This window comes from Aptenodytes forsteri, unplaced genomic scaffold (genome assembly GCF_000699145.1).
Source record: "Aptenodytes forsteri isolate BGI_AS27 unplaced genomic scaffold, ASM69914v1 Scaffold59, whole genome shotgun sequence".
NCBI classification, from domain to species: Eukaryota; Metazoa; Chordata; class Aves; order Sphenisciformes; family Spheniscidae; genus Aptenodytes; species Aptenodytes forsteri.
Window position 1 is genome coordinate 249,275 of NW_008794085.1, and position 14,327 is coordinate 263,601.

At 37.6% G+C, this 14,327-nt stretch overlaps 1 protein-coding gene across 3 annotated transcripts in view; it reads left to right on the plus strand.

Annotated features, from left to right (window-relative positions):
* Positions 1–4,530: 4,530 nt before the first annotated feature.
* The window catches only part of ZNF644 (zinc finger protein 644), a 32,108-nt gene continuing 22,311 nt past the window's right edge, over positions 4,531–14,327 (plus strand). For 2 of the 3 annotated variants that reach the window (XM_009273860.1, XM_019470716.1), the window contains exon 1: positions 4,531–4,586. The gene's annotated coding sequence lies outside the window, so the exon portion shown is untranslated. The remainder of the gene's footprint in view (positions 4,587–14,327) is intronic. The other variant, XM_009273852.1, reaches the window with a different exon arrangement.

Consider the following 14,327-nt stretch of genomic DNA (forward strand, 5'->3'; position numbering starts at 1 on the left):
TAAAGAGCTTTTCAGCTGTATTAACTGATTTAGGAGACTATTGCCAGCTAAGTTTTTGCTTTTTCAGTCCTCTTCTGAAATTACTTTATCCTTGGTAGTTGTGTGTACAATTTTAGCTGGAGCTTCTTCTGGGCTTCTTGTAATAGCCTTTTCTTAGAGTAATCTCTGTTTTCTACTGACTGGTTTTTCTGCATTGATTCTTAGGATTATTAGATTTCTGTAAGATTATGGACATTTTCCAGAGCTACATCAGATACTAGAAGGAAATTTCTCCCTGCCTTCGGCTTTTGAATTTGGCAGATTTTAATGCTGGGACAGCAGTACCCTAATAAATGTAAATGCCACTCTCAACCGACTAATCACATTTTGTAAGTCCCAGAAAGTACTTGAAGTCAAGACTACAGTTGCAAGCCTTTTGCTGTGTTTTCATGTTAAGCTGGTGAAATGGACTGTTTAGCCACAGCTTATACCAACAAAAGTAGTTTGTATAGTATAGTTTATTCTAGGCTTTGTTTCTTCTTCTTCTTTCCTTCCTGTACAAGCATAATCAGCTATGGGGGCAAAAAGCTAGTTTTGTATTACGCTGTAACTCTCTCTAAAAAAAACAAACAACAACAAAAACCCACAACCAACCAACCAACCAAAAAAGCCCACCAAAAAACTTCTCTACGAGTTATGTTCCTGACTGTAACCATTCCAGGAGAAGGTGGCGGTTAAAGGTGTTAAGTGTCTTTTCCCAGGTAGATGTCAAAATGTCAGTTATCACAGATCTGTTAGGAAATAAGGGCTAAATAGTAGATAAATAGATCAAAACTCTTGTCAGGATTACTGCAAATTTTATTTACTCATTGTACACCTTTGCATTCTGGTGTTTCTCAAACTTCTTCCCCAGAGAGGGGCATGTTATAGGAGATATTTCAGCGTAGCAAACAGGGCCCTAATAACGTAACTAGAAAGTGAATAAAAGTAAATTTAGTCTTGACGTAAGATCCAGCTCTACAAGAGGAGTAGTTAGGCAAGTTTTGTGTAGTAACTTACTTTTGAACTCAGATTAATTGTCTTTTATATAAACCTTGTATTGTGAATGGTGATGAGCTTGATGCAAGATTCATGGATAAAATCTTTTCTCCTATCTTTATAGGTGTGAATGTAGTTGTCTTAGTTGTTCTTTATGAACCTGAATTTTGAAGTAGCAACTGTAACTTTTGTTTACTTGGGAAAACAGTGTTATGGAAGCTTTTGTAGCTGTTCTCTAGCCAACCAGAAAGATTAAACATTTCAGCTAGTCTAGTGTGATTATCTGTCACAATTGTTTTACAGCCTGTATATAGAGCCTTTTAAGTTATTTCTCAAACAAATGCTTTTTGAGAATCTCTTTGCGTGTCTCTGTAGCTCAGATACACTTGAGGGGTTGTACTTCTGTCTCTGAGCGATACCCACAGATGTGACTTTGTCATTGCACACAGGCTGGAGAACTTTGTGTGCCTGCTTTGGCCTTTTTCGTGTATTGTATGAAAAGAAATATCATTGGTATGCTGCTTTCTTGTTTTGTCACTGGGCAAGGTGATCATTGCTAGTACTGAACCAGCCTTGATTCACATTTACCGATTAGTGAGAAATGCTTGTGCTTTTAAGCACTTTCAGTCCATTTGTGTTTCTTTAGTATCACTGGGGGTACATGTGGGATATCGCTCATCTCCACCACTGCAGTTTTCTTCCACGTCCTGTTCTCTGCCTTTATCAAAACAGGCAGCTGCTTATCTGTGATCAGAAGCCTAACCATTTTACAGCGGTCCTTGTACCTGCTGTGGGCCCCTTTTTACTCTTTGAATGGCGAGGCCTCAAGGTGAATGCTCTGTAACTACATTTCTTACCTGCTTCTGAGTCCCTTTTGAAGCTGTCTTTATTACCTGGTGAAGGAGAGTGGCTTTCATTCTCACTTCCTTTCCTGATAATAAGAATTAAGACAGGAAAATTGGAGCCAAAGCATTTGTGATTTTGAAATCTTCGCCTTTCCCTAAGGAGTCTTGGAGAACTACCTCTCTTGGATCTGCTGGTAAAGAATTTCAGGTGCTCAGTTATTCCAAATGTCAACACCCTTGAAATGAATAGTAGGTGTTAGAGTTTGATTGTTTGTGCTGGAGTGAGAGGAATCTTCCTTGACAGCAGAAGGACCTTTGAGAGGTGAGTGTTGGTTAAGTACTGTAGGTTGGGTCACTTTAAACAGTGAGAGTCTCAATGCTGTCAGTAGTCTGAGCTAAGATCTGGTGTCTCTATGCGGATTGCATTGCCTTCATTGAGATGTTTGCATGCCACTGCACGTACTGTCTCCCATCGGGTAGAGTTTTGAACACCAGTGGCTTTGAAATCCCAAAAAGGGGAGTTAATTCTTCAGGGCCCTTTGAAGTTTGTAACACAGGGCTGCAGTGGCCAGCCCTTTGGTCCTTCAGCAGTTTGCTTGCTGATGATCTCTTTGAAACTTCTGTCACCTTTCCTTCAGGTGGACAATATCCAAATTATGATGGCACATCTTCTCTATTCCCTTCATTTCCCCTCTGTGTCAGATGTAGATATAGAGTAACCCCAAATTTATCCCCAAAGTGGTCTGTGAGCTCCCTGTGAACCAGAGAATACTTACATTCAAGAGTACTCGCATTTAAGTTTTCTCCAAAGAGCACATTCAATGAGTACAAGAGTACGTGCCCTCCAGATAGGCAGTGTAGGGTAAGACTTCCCATTTTATATCAACAGAGTAAATTGATTGGTCCGAAGTAATGTGTTTCCATGAAAAAGCTGTTACAGTATTATGGGTTGTATGACAGCCTGCTGTATTACCACAGTGATCTACAGTTGTCTGGGCTCAATCCTTTGATGTAAAGATTCTGTCTGCACTTGAATCACAAACCATGAAATCTATGTTGAGAACAGTTATTGCTAATGTTTAGCTGATTGCAATGTTGAGAAGATGTGATAATTGCTACAGTGGTGTTGCGAAATTATTTTGCACAGGGGCAGTCATTGATGTAGTTCGTTCTTGCAGTGGGAGAAGTGTTAGACTGGGATTGACTCTACCCAGCCAAAGTGCACAGGTTTACTGAGATGTCTGGTTTAGTGCTGATCTTAGTGTTTGATAATGTAAAGCCTGCATAGACCTTCTTTCCCATTTTTTGAAAGGTGTTTTGGCTCTTCATACATGCAGGGTGTATTTTGTGGGCTTTTTTAACTGTACCTTTACATTCACCTTCTGTAACATGCAGCAGGGCTCCACTGCTGCTTGGAAATAACGCTTTTGCTTCTCTAGGCGCATGAATATTACTCTAAAACCTGACTAAAGAATGTATTTTTTTCTGTAATACAACTTATTTGAGAAATGAGCATATCTTTTGAATAACATTAATGCATAAAGGCTACAGTTTAATGTAATGATTAGGAAATGATCCTGCGGCCAGGGAAAAGAGCTTGGAGACTTGTCTTCCGTTGCTTTGCATTGCCCAGGAAGACTTTTTTGAAGGGTCTGTCTTTCCTTACTCTCTATCTTTGTAATTTAGGCAGGTGGCTTTGAGACAGTTACAGGCTGACTGGGGAACTCAGAATCAAAAAGCTGTGTGTGAACAGATTGAGGGGAGGAATCTTAGGCAGTATGTGAGGATAGGTATCTCTTTCAGAGTTAATTCTGGTGAGGGATACCTTAGTTTAGTCTAGATACGAATAACCCTCTCCGTAAAGCTGTATGCAAGTTGTTGTGTCTTCATTAGAAGTAGATCCAGTTCTGTAGAGATGCTGTACCCAAATCCATTCTCGGTTTTGTGCAGCTTCAGTGACTTTCAGAGTCTCTTCCAAATGTTACATAGTCTGATACCTTCAACTAGGAAGTGAAAAATTTCCTTGTGTAGTTAGTTCTGTTAAAGACCCATGAGCAAAACTGAAAATAGAGCATTTAATCTGACATTAATCAGCCTTCATGAAGGCAAAGTAAGTTATGTTTTTAAAATGGGCCAGCTAGCCTTAAAATAATAAACACAACTTTCCTAGGAGAGGCGAGGAATTAGTGGGGCCCGGGTTTAAAACCCTCTAACACTGAATTTCAGATACATTGATCATTTTGGCTAAAAGGATTAAGGAAAAAGCTTTCATTTGTAACCATTTCCTTTCTGTGCTTCATTCCCCATTCAGGGAACTTAAGATAGCTGACTTTGAAGGCACTAGCAGAAAATACAGCAGAGCTTTTCTTGCCATGCAACTTTTTTTCCCCTGTTCTGCCCACTTAGTTTAATAGTGTGTGTATATTTGATACGATTTCTTGGTGTTTTTTTTAATTAAAGTACCAACATCTATGTTATTTGAAAATTACATGTGTATTTGAGAGAAGACCACTGGAATTTTGATATTTCTTCCCTGAGACAAAACTGATAGAATGCATTTATAGCTGTGAATTTCTTGTGTCTGTGCTTTGCCTGTCTTTTCTGATAGTCTAGAATGCAAGCAGAAAACAATGACAGCTGTACAGTAAGTTCTTGTTTTATTTTGCAGGTTTGTTTTAATGTGGAAGTGGATCTCGCAGCTTAATGCAAATCAAACAAACAAAGGTGAGAAGTTCTGTTTTGGTGTTGTGGTTTGGTTTGGGGTTTTTTTTTCCAAATTCCTTGGATCCATTAGCATATACTGCTAAACACTCAGAAAAAGTGGTCAGTGAAAATTGTACTGAAACTTGTATCTTGATTACTGTAATTTATGGACATAGTATTACTTCTATGATACCAAAATAGGAACAAAACACGCACCCCTCTAATATTTAAGATGATGATGATAATTATGCTTTTCTTCCATCAACTGTTATAGTCAAAAAGCCATTAAGGCATTAAGAGCCAAAATTATGAGTACTTCAAATGAATTTCATCCTCTGCATATTACTCACCTGGTTTCAAAGTACTGAAAGTGTACTTTGCATTGTCAAAGCAGCGTGTTAAACTTGCACTTACTCTATTAATAAATAACTGTATGGGAAATTTCACCAGCTACCAGAATAGCATTTCAAATTTTTAATAATGAAATTCTGTTGGGTTTTTTCCCCCTTTCCTGTCCTCAGGAACCCTTTTGGGAGCTATTTGAAAGACAAAGTATATGAAGATTTACTGCCGGTACTCCTGAGCTGTAGAACTTAGGTGTCCATTTGCAATTGCAAAGTGTCCGTCTAGGAAAAACTTTCTGTAACTTTGGCATTTCCCCCCCTCCCCCCATTATTTTGAGAAAAAGAATTTAGCTAAGCCCAGATTTTGTTTCTCTTCAAGTTACTTGATATTATACTTCAGGAAGACTTTGAACTATAAACTTAATCTCTTCTCCATTAAATTATGTGAAACATTTAACAAAGAGCAACTTGCTTTAATCTGTTTTTAGCTTGATTCTTTCAAGAATATCTTTAGGTAAGGCCCCACAGTTCGGTAAATTCTCTGCTGTGGGGACAGGGCATGATGGACTGGTGTACATAGGCTTCCATAAGAAACAAAAACTGGCTTCTCAAGTGTCCTGCTTGCTGTTTGACTAATATACCATCTCAGAATACAGCTGCTTGCTGTGAATTGATATTTTGAGAGGTGAGAGGGAGATCCCGTTTGCTCAAATGAACTTGTTCTTCGTTTCTAATCTCCGATTAATATGTAGAATTAATGTAGCTTTAAAAATGTAGTATGTGCATTTTAAAATAGACATGACTTGCTTTGTATCTTCTGCTCTGCTAATACTTTTTTAGAGCTACTGCTGTCAACTTTAAAATACTGACTATAGCAGAATGCTTTGTGAGGAATTTAAAATAACTCTTCTGTTCAGTGTTGTTCCTTTGTATAATGTATAACTGATTCAGGACTTAGATTATGAATTGTCTTCTGAACTATGAACAATTAAAAGTAAGCTGCACTGCTGTAGTATGCATATACTTATGTGCAGGGGTATGTTTACTGCCTTAGCCTGTCTTTGCAGGTTTCTAGAATGTGCTGCTTTGAGAAAAGGAATAAATGCAACTCTGCAAAAGGAAATAACTTTTCTGTAACTGAGGATGAATGTAAAACAAGAATCATGTCTAGGGAGGGGCCTTGAATTCACAGTGAGATTTAGATTGTTCCCTGTGCCTTCTAATGCTTTCAGTATTTAATGCTTACACTTTATGGTCTGTCTCTTTTTAATTTGTGTGTTATCCCATTACTGGTTTAAATACAGAAAGTTAGTTGAGAAGTCTGTAATATATAAATAACTGTGTTCTTTAAGCATGAGATCTTCTGAATGAAACTCCGAAGACCTTTCATTTAGCTGTGTATAATAGAAAAAAGCTGGTCTCTGAGGAGAAAGCCTGTACTCTTGCATACCTAACGAGAGGACAGAAAAATGTGTAAAAGAATACATGGAAACAGTGTAATGACATTTGATCGGTATTGTTATTGCTTGGAGGAGATCTTGAGGTTCTGACAGTTCTGTGAAAATGACAACTGAATAGTCAGTAAATCAATGAAAATATTACGCCTTATCAGGGAACAAAACAAAAACTAGAACAAAACCAAAAACCAGATCTGATTATACAAATCTGTGGTGTACCATAGATGCATTGCATTGCAATGTGCATTGCTTCTTGAGTACTAGTCTACTCCTGTGACTAAAAAACGACATAGCAGAGCTGAAGAAGGTTCAGAGAAGGGCAGCAAGGATGACTGAAAGACTTCATTTTAAAGAACAACAACCTGCATTTCCCAGCTGCCTCTGTCTTCTGTCTCCACTCATGAGTGTAGTGACTGCAGCATCTTGTAGACTTCTAAACAATGAACTTATCTCCCACAACTCAGTGCAGACTTGTCCTTTTGCGTAAGCTTATGTCACTTAAAACAGTAGCTGAAAATGTGATTTGATGATTTGCTCAAACATTTTTCTTGTACTCTTGACCAGAATGCATTTCCTAATGACTTTGATATTGTGCTTTCTATGTAGGTTTTCTTTGAGTAAAGGATTTGGGGGTTTTGTTTTTCTAATTGCAAACTATTTGCTTTCCTAATGCAAATATAAATGATATGATATCCTGACTTCTGGAAATAAAAAAAAAAAAAAAATCTATTGCCAGTTAAAAACACATAGGTGTAAGATACTATTTACAAACAGTGAATGTACTTTATTGGGGTAACTGTAGTCTTTGTTCTTAAGTTTTCTGGCATCCAGACTGCATCTTCTGAGCTCCATAGGAGACTGATCTTGTTTTAAATATGGGGGAAAGTTAGGAAAAAATAATCTTGGTCTCAATGTGTTAACAGTATAATGGGTCACGCTTCTGTGTAACAGGAAAGGTTACAGAAGGTAGATGCTTGTGCTGAATTTCCCTGTAACAGTGGGTAGAGCGAAGTCAGATTTTAAGCATTTGAGATATCAGGCAAAACCAGACTCGCTTCCAGAAACTGTCTTGAATGTATTCAGTATTGCTTTACCTAAAAGTAGAGGATGTAATAAATGAATAATACCACCACAGATGTTGAAGAAGGATAGATTATATACAGAATTCTGCACAGGATGAATTTGAGTATGTAGGATTTGTGTTTCTTTGGCTCAGACAGGAATCTCATACAATTTTCATCTTGTTCATATTATCCTGGTAACATGAAGTTGAGTTTTCTGCCATTAAATCACTTATGGTGATGACGTTTTAAAAACAAACAAACAAACAACAAAACACCAAACAAAACCCAATTATTAGGGGAGTGACCTTATCTTTTCTTGTCACTTGGAATTACGAGTTTTGTCTGTTCATCTGGTCATGTACAGAGTTACATAGCTTCGGGTCTTTTAAAAACTCTTATTTCATATGTTCATCAGTAAGGATGATAACTTTCTCCAAGTTGACAGAATTTTTTGTTCTTAGTCTAAAAAGGTACAAGATGATTTTTTGGCCTTAGCTGGCACTGTTACAGTCGTATTAGCTTTTTAACCCTTGGTCACTGAAAGAATATAGAGGATGGTGAGAGCCAGTTTGCTGGTAAGGATGAGTGAATATCACTAATGTAATTCGTTACACTAAGGTTCTAAATTAAATGAGTAAAAACAGGGTGTTCATTTCAGGTAGTCTTTTTATACTTGGGAAAGAGAGCATGCTTTAGGTGTTAAGAAGTCTCTCTACGTTAGCAGGAGAGATTGGTCACTGAAAGAATATAGAGGATGATGAGAGCCAGTTTGCTGGTAAGGATGAGTGAATATCACTAATGTAATTCGTTACACTAAGGTTCTAAATTAAATGAGTAAAAACAGGGTGTTCATTTCAGGTAGTCTTTTTATACTTGGGAAAGAGAGCATGCTTTAGGTGTTAAGAAGTCTCTCTACGTTAGCAGGAGAGACAATCTTAAAATTTGTGATACTATTAAAATATGTACAGCAAATAGTTATCAGCCAAAAAAGCAAAAAGCATGAGAAATTGCTAGATGTGGTTCAGATCATGCTGGATAAAAAGAATTACAACTTTTATTTAATATACTAAGAAATAAGGTCAGGATTTTTCCAAAGTTCAAAGGTGTGTCGTGTTCAAAGATCTGTCTCAATAAAATTGGGTTAAACTGTTTTTAATGTCATCTTTAAGAAAGTTGCACTGTAAATCCATTATGCGGCATCATGTTGTTGTCATGCAAGTTCTCCTCGTCTATGATCTGTAGGACTGACACTTCAGGACTAGTTCATGCAGGTAACTAACTAGTTCATGCAGGTAACTAACAATATAGTTTAATGAACTTGAGAAATATTCCTGTAAAAATAGGCAAATATACCTGACTTCTAAAAACCCTTCCCAGTCTGGCTGTGATCTTTACATACTAACAAAAGTACATTGAGTAGCTTATCCAAATAACAAGCTGGATGTTTATACCTTAAGAGATCTTCATCTTCAGTTACTGAATTCACCTTTCTCTGAAATTTGGGACTATGGTGAAAATAAAACTTCTGTGGTCATGTAGTTGTAATCCTTAGGGATTTGTATAGAGTTATGGAAAACAGTGAATTATTAGAGTCAGTTCATTAATATGTATTGGATTTGTATTGGAAGAAAGGGTTCTTTACCCAACTGCTCATGAAAAGGTGTCTGAACAAAAAGACCAAATTATAGGAAAAACCTTGGTTTTAAATTGAAAGTCAGTTTAAGATTTGGATATGAAAATTCTGTAGGTTCTGCTTTGATTAATTTTGAATGTCTTTGTGTTAGTACGGCATAGCTCATATTTGGTGGCTGGGGGAATGTTTTCAGTTCTGTGTGCTTTACACGTGGGGAACAATTAGATTAGCATACAGAATTTCACCACCACTTGGTGGCAGTACATGGCTTCAAAAGGACTTGTTTCTGAGCAGATAAAATGGCTTTGATTCTGTAAAACTGTAGGTTAAGGGGGAGTAGATTTGTTTTAAAATTTCTAAAATTTAGTGATGTGTTTCAGAAATGAAAATACTTTTTATTTAACCTCCTGGAAGGATTTGCATTTGTATGTCTCTATGGAAAATCTAGCTATCATGTCTAATACGTAATTTAAGAGTATTTCTTGTGTTAATAGTATTCTCCGAAGATGTATTTAATGTTCCCCAGTTGAATTATTTTAGCATTTACTTCTAGCATTTTACTTCAATTGAGTAGTGTACTTCAAGTAATTTTAGAACATAGAATTTGCTTCATGGTAGTCTTCATAATGTTGTCTTTTGCAGTTAAACAGAGGACTGCCAAAGCTTCTTTTTTGCCTTCTGAAATGTTCTCTGCATCTTCACTTTTTTTTATTTATTGATACAAATTTTAGGAAAAGATTCCCCAGTAGATCTTTCTGTCAACAAAGCTAGTAAAAGTTTGTGCCCTTACTCATAGTTGTTGCCTCTTGGTTGTACTGATTCAGCAGTGCGTGGGTCCCAGCCTTTCAAACTGGATAATGAAATTGTTGATAAAGTGTGAAAGAAGGAACGTGGGGGAGTGGAGGAAGGCAGGAGTTATTTGAATTGGCTTTGCTGCAAAGAAAAGCATAATTCCAATGTATAGCACAGTAATTTGACAGCATATGGCTCCATGTTGAGACTACTTCCTCTTCTCTGCAAGCCAAAATCTTCTGCAGTGACAGCAGGTCTTTCATTTTAGTATTATCCCTCATGTAAGGACTGTAGTGGTGAGACTAGAGCCTGGAAGAATGCAGGTGCTTTCCTAAACATGTGCTCTTCGTGAAATGTGTCACTCACTGTGACTGGAGTTACAACAGCATTGCTGGTGGGAGTGGGTTCTACGAGGAGGAAATATTTTTATTGTATTGCCTGAAAAGCCGACACTGAGAATCCAGCATCCTTAGGCCCTTCTGAGGTGTGACATATCAAGAAGGCATCTAAGTAAATTGTGACATAGAAGAGGGATTCATCCTGTGGAAAGTCCTGAATTGTAGAAATACTAATAGAAAATGAGGTGAGGCTTGGGAAATGCATGTTTATAAATTTGAGTGTGATAATATTACTTTATTTAGTGAGTGATAATATTTTATTTAGTGAGAGAATTCTGGAAACCAGGAACACTGGAAGAGAGGGAGAAGGGCATCAAATCATAGTTTTGCTGTGAATATAGTTCTATGAGAGTTCTACATAACTTGGGATAGAGAATGCACTTTTGCTGTATACCTAATTATTTTTGTGTAATTTTCTTAAGCTGTCTGATAAATCTGAAGTTAGTGGTTGGAAATTTTTTTTAATTAAAATACTCTTGTGCCTATATTGCTGATATTTTGAAAGAAAAAAGTGGATAGTCTGAGCATATGGAGCACTCTAAAGAAGAGTAAAGTAAGCGAGAATTGGGATACTGTGTGGCAAAGTATACTAAAACAGAATCACAGAATAATTGAGGTTGGAAGGGACCTGTGGAGAACTTGTCCAATCCTCTGCCTTAAGCAGGGTCACCTAGAGCAGCTTGTCCAGGATCATGTCTGGACAGCTTTTGAATGCCTCCAAGGATGGAGGCTCCACAACCTCTCTGAGCAACCTGTGCCAGTCACACTCACAGTAAAAAAGTTTTCCTTGTTTTCAGATGGAAACGCACGTATTTCAGTTTGTATCCATTGCTTCTTGTCCTATCACTGAAGACCACTGGAAAGAGTCTGACTCTGTCTTTTTGTACCCTCTCTTCAGACGTTTGTACACATTGATGAGATCCTACTGAGCCTTCTCTTCTCCAGGCTGAACAGTCCTAACTATCAACCTTATCTCATATGAGATGCTCCAGTCTCAGTTGTCTTAGTGGCCCTTTGCTGGACTCTCTCCAATAGCTCCATATTTGTCTTGGACTGGGAAGTCCAGAACTGGACACACTACTCCAGATGTAGCCTTACCTACCAGTGCTGAGTAGAGGGGAAGGATCACCTCCCTCAGTGTGCTGGCAACTCTCCTAATGCAGACCAGGATACTGTTGGCCTTCTTTGCCACAAGGGCACATTGCTGGCTCATGTTCAGCTTGCTGTCCAACAGGACCCCCAGGTATTTCTCTGTAAAGCTGCTTTCTAGCATGTACTGGTGCATGGGGTTATTCATGGTGCAGGACTTCATACTTTCCTTTGTTGAACTTCATGAGGTTTCTGTCAGCCCATTTCTCCAGCCTGTTGAGGTCCATCTGAATGGCAGCACATCCCGCCGGTGTATCAGCCACTCCGCCCAGTTTTGTATCATCAGCAAACTTGCTGAGGGTACCTTCTGCCCCATCATCCAAGTCATGAATAAAGATGTTGAACAGTGTTGGACCTAGTATTGACTCCAGGATACAGTGCTAGTTACTGGCCACCAACTATACTTTGTACCACTGATCACAACCCTTATTTTTTGGCAGCCTGATTAAAAATATTGTCTCACAACAAGGATGGGAGCAGGGCTTTTATTTATAGACTGTAATGAGGAAAAACTTTCTTGTTCAGTAATACTAGTGGTTAATAAAATAAACTATTCATTGTATTGTGTCTAGATAAAAGCAATTGTTGGTACCATACTTGAGGCTTAAGAATACATTTGACTGAAAAACACAGGTAATGGTGATGAAAGAGATGAAAAATGTTTTCTCAAACATTTAGTTTCTTCAGAGAGAGAAAAGGTGTGACCGTGTGAGATTGACACAAAGGAAAAGAATGTATCTATGCATGTAAAAGTACATAAGGGAACAGTTTTCGAGAGAAATAGCGTGTGTTATCACAGAGCATTAAGTCTGTATTTTTCAAACTTCTGTGTCTCGTACTGGAATGCTGCTAGTCATTACCATCTATGTCTGCATTCAGGAAAATTCGATAATTGATTGTAGTTCTCATCTTTAGTAGAAACTAATGGCAGTGCAATTCAAACTCAATCGTACTACTAAAAATCCAAGCTAGACAAAGAGCTGCAGGAATGTGGAGACTTAAGTACTTGGCTGTCCTCTATGGACAGGATTGTGGAGTGCTGGGGGCAGTTAATGGAAGCCTGAGGAGTTGCCAGGCAATGTGTGACTGTTTTTAAGCTACCAAATTCAAAGTCTTGGTTTTTTGTACTGGCTAGGCATCTTTTAGAAATACATAATTCACTTTGAAAAGTCTCTACCAATGAAACCATCTTAAACTGCTGCATTAGCACTTACAACTAGAAGAGTATTTTTTTTAAGTCATACATCTGATTCTTGTGACACTTAAATTGTATTGTCATTTATTTTATTGATTTCAGTATTGAATTTTAGCATGATGCACCCCATTGTGACAAACTGGTTTATTTTCCCAAGCAAATCAATAGTAGAGAAATAAGATTAAGAATGGTCGGTGGCAGTAATGGTATTCTCTTCTATGATTTCTGAATTGTAGGATGGTCATGCTTCAGTTGTGTACTGTTTTCCTTTCACACATGAGATGTTAAAATATCACTCTTAAACATTTTAGACCAGAAATCAAGTTTCTAAAATTTTGACATTTTTAAGGAAACATTTTTTTTTTCCTTACTACCTGACACACAGCTTTTGAAGAAATTGTTTCATTAGAAACAAAGTCTCAGGTAAATAAACTTTCTGAAAAAGTGTGCTTCAGGTTTGATGTTCGTGAGTGTAATCTTACTGAAAAGACAGGCTGCTTTTGTGTGATGACTCCTCTATAATTCAGTTTCTCTTTGGTCAGCTTTTTCCACAGAGATATCACAACTCAGTGAATCTTTCAACAGTGTAACAGTATAACAAAAGGTTATACTGTGGGTGGCAGTAGCTTTCTAATTCTTTATTTAGGCATAATACAACTTCTTAGTGTTGTATCAGTAATTTTTCTTGCTGCTTTAAAAATAATTTTTAATATGGGAGTCGGATTAGCTATGAGAGTTTTCCGATGTTTGTGTTTTCATATGAGCAGCTATGGATTTGAATTGAAGATAACTAGTTTTCAGTGGAACCCCTCAGACTGTAGTTATATTAATAACCATATACTTGTATGTAAAGTAGGTGTGGGAGGGCAGTATTCATGGTGTTCTGCATATTAAACAAGCTGTCTCTTCACTACAGAAGTTTAAAAAAATCCAGAAATATTCAGGTGAATTTGTAGGTTTCAAAGCTAAGTAAGGCAGTCTACAAATAGTCAGTGTCTCTGCTGTGCAGAAGGGAATGTATTTTCAACAACTTAATTTGCAAACACAAATAGAAGCTGGAAGAAGGTACGGTGAGTCACTGACTCATCCTCTGGCTTTGTGGTTCTATTTCCATCTGAAGTGTGGATCTGGATAGCTTTTTAAGAAGAGATAAAGTGGAAAACAAGTAATAGGTATTCTTCTAATGATCAAAGTACTGTGATTTTATTGTCTTTGGGTATTCATACTGCTAGATAACACCCAAAAATCAGGAGGTGTGAACTGCGTGCATTACTGTATAGAAGAGGCAAAAATATTGCGCAGCTATCCTCTAAATAACTTGATTTTTTTTTTTTCTCAAGATGTGGCTGGTTTACGCTAATGCACTACTAGTTCCTCAATTAAGAAGGAGGAACTATCTGTACAAACCTTCATTTTCCAAAGGTTCTTAAACATTTCACTTTTGATGGAAGCTCTGTGCTTGAAGTTTGCCGTGATTAAGTTGTTAAAGGAATAGACTGCATAATGGGGCGAAATGGAAGGAGACACCTCTTTAGTCCTGTGCCACGATGTACTTAAGCTCTCTCTGGTTTGTTGTTTGTTGCCTAATGTGCTGGTTTTGGCTGGGGTGGAGTTAATTTTCTTCACAGCAGCTAGTGTGGGGCTGTGTTTTGGATTTGTGCTGAGAACAGTGTTGATAACACAGGGATGTTTTCGTTCCTGCTGAGCAGTGCTGACACAGAGTCAAGGCC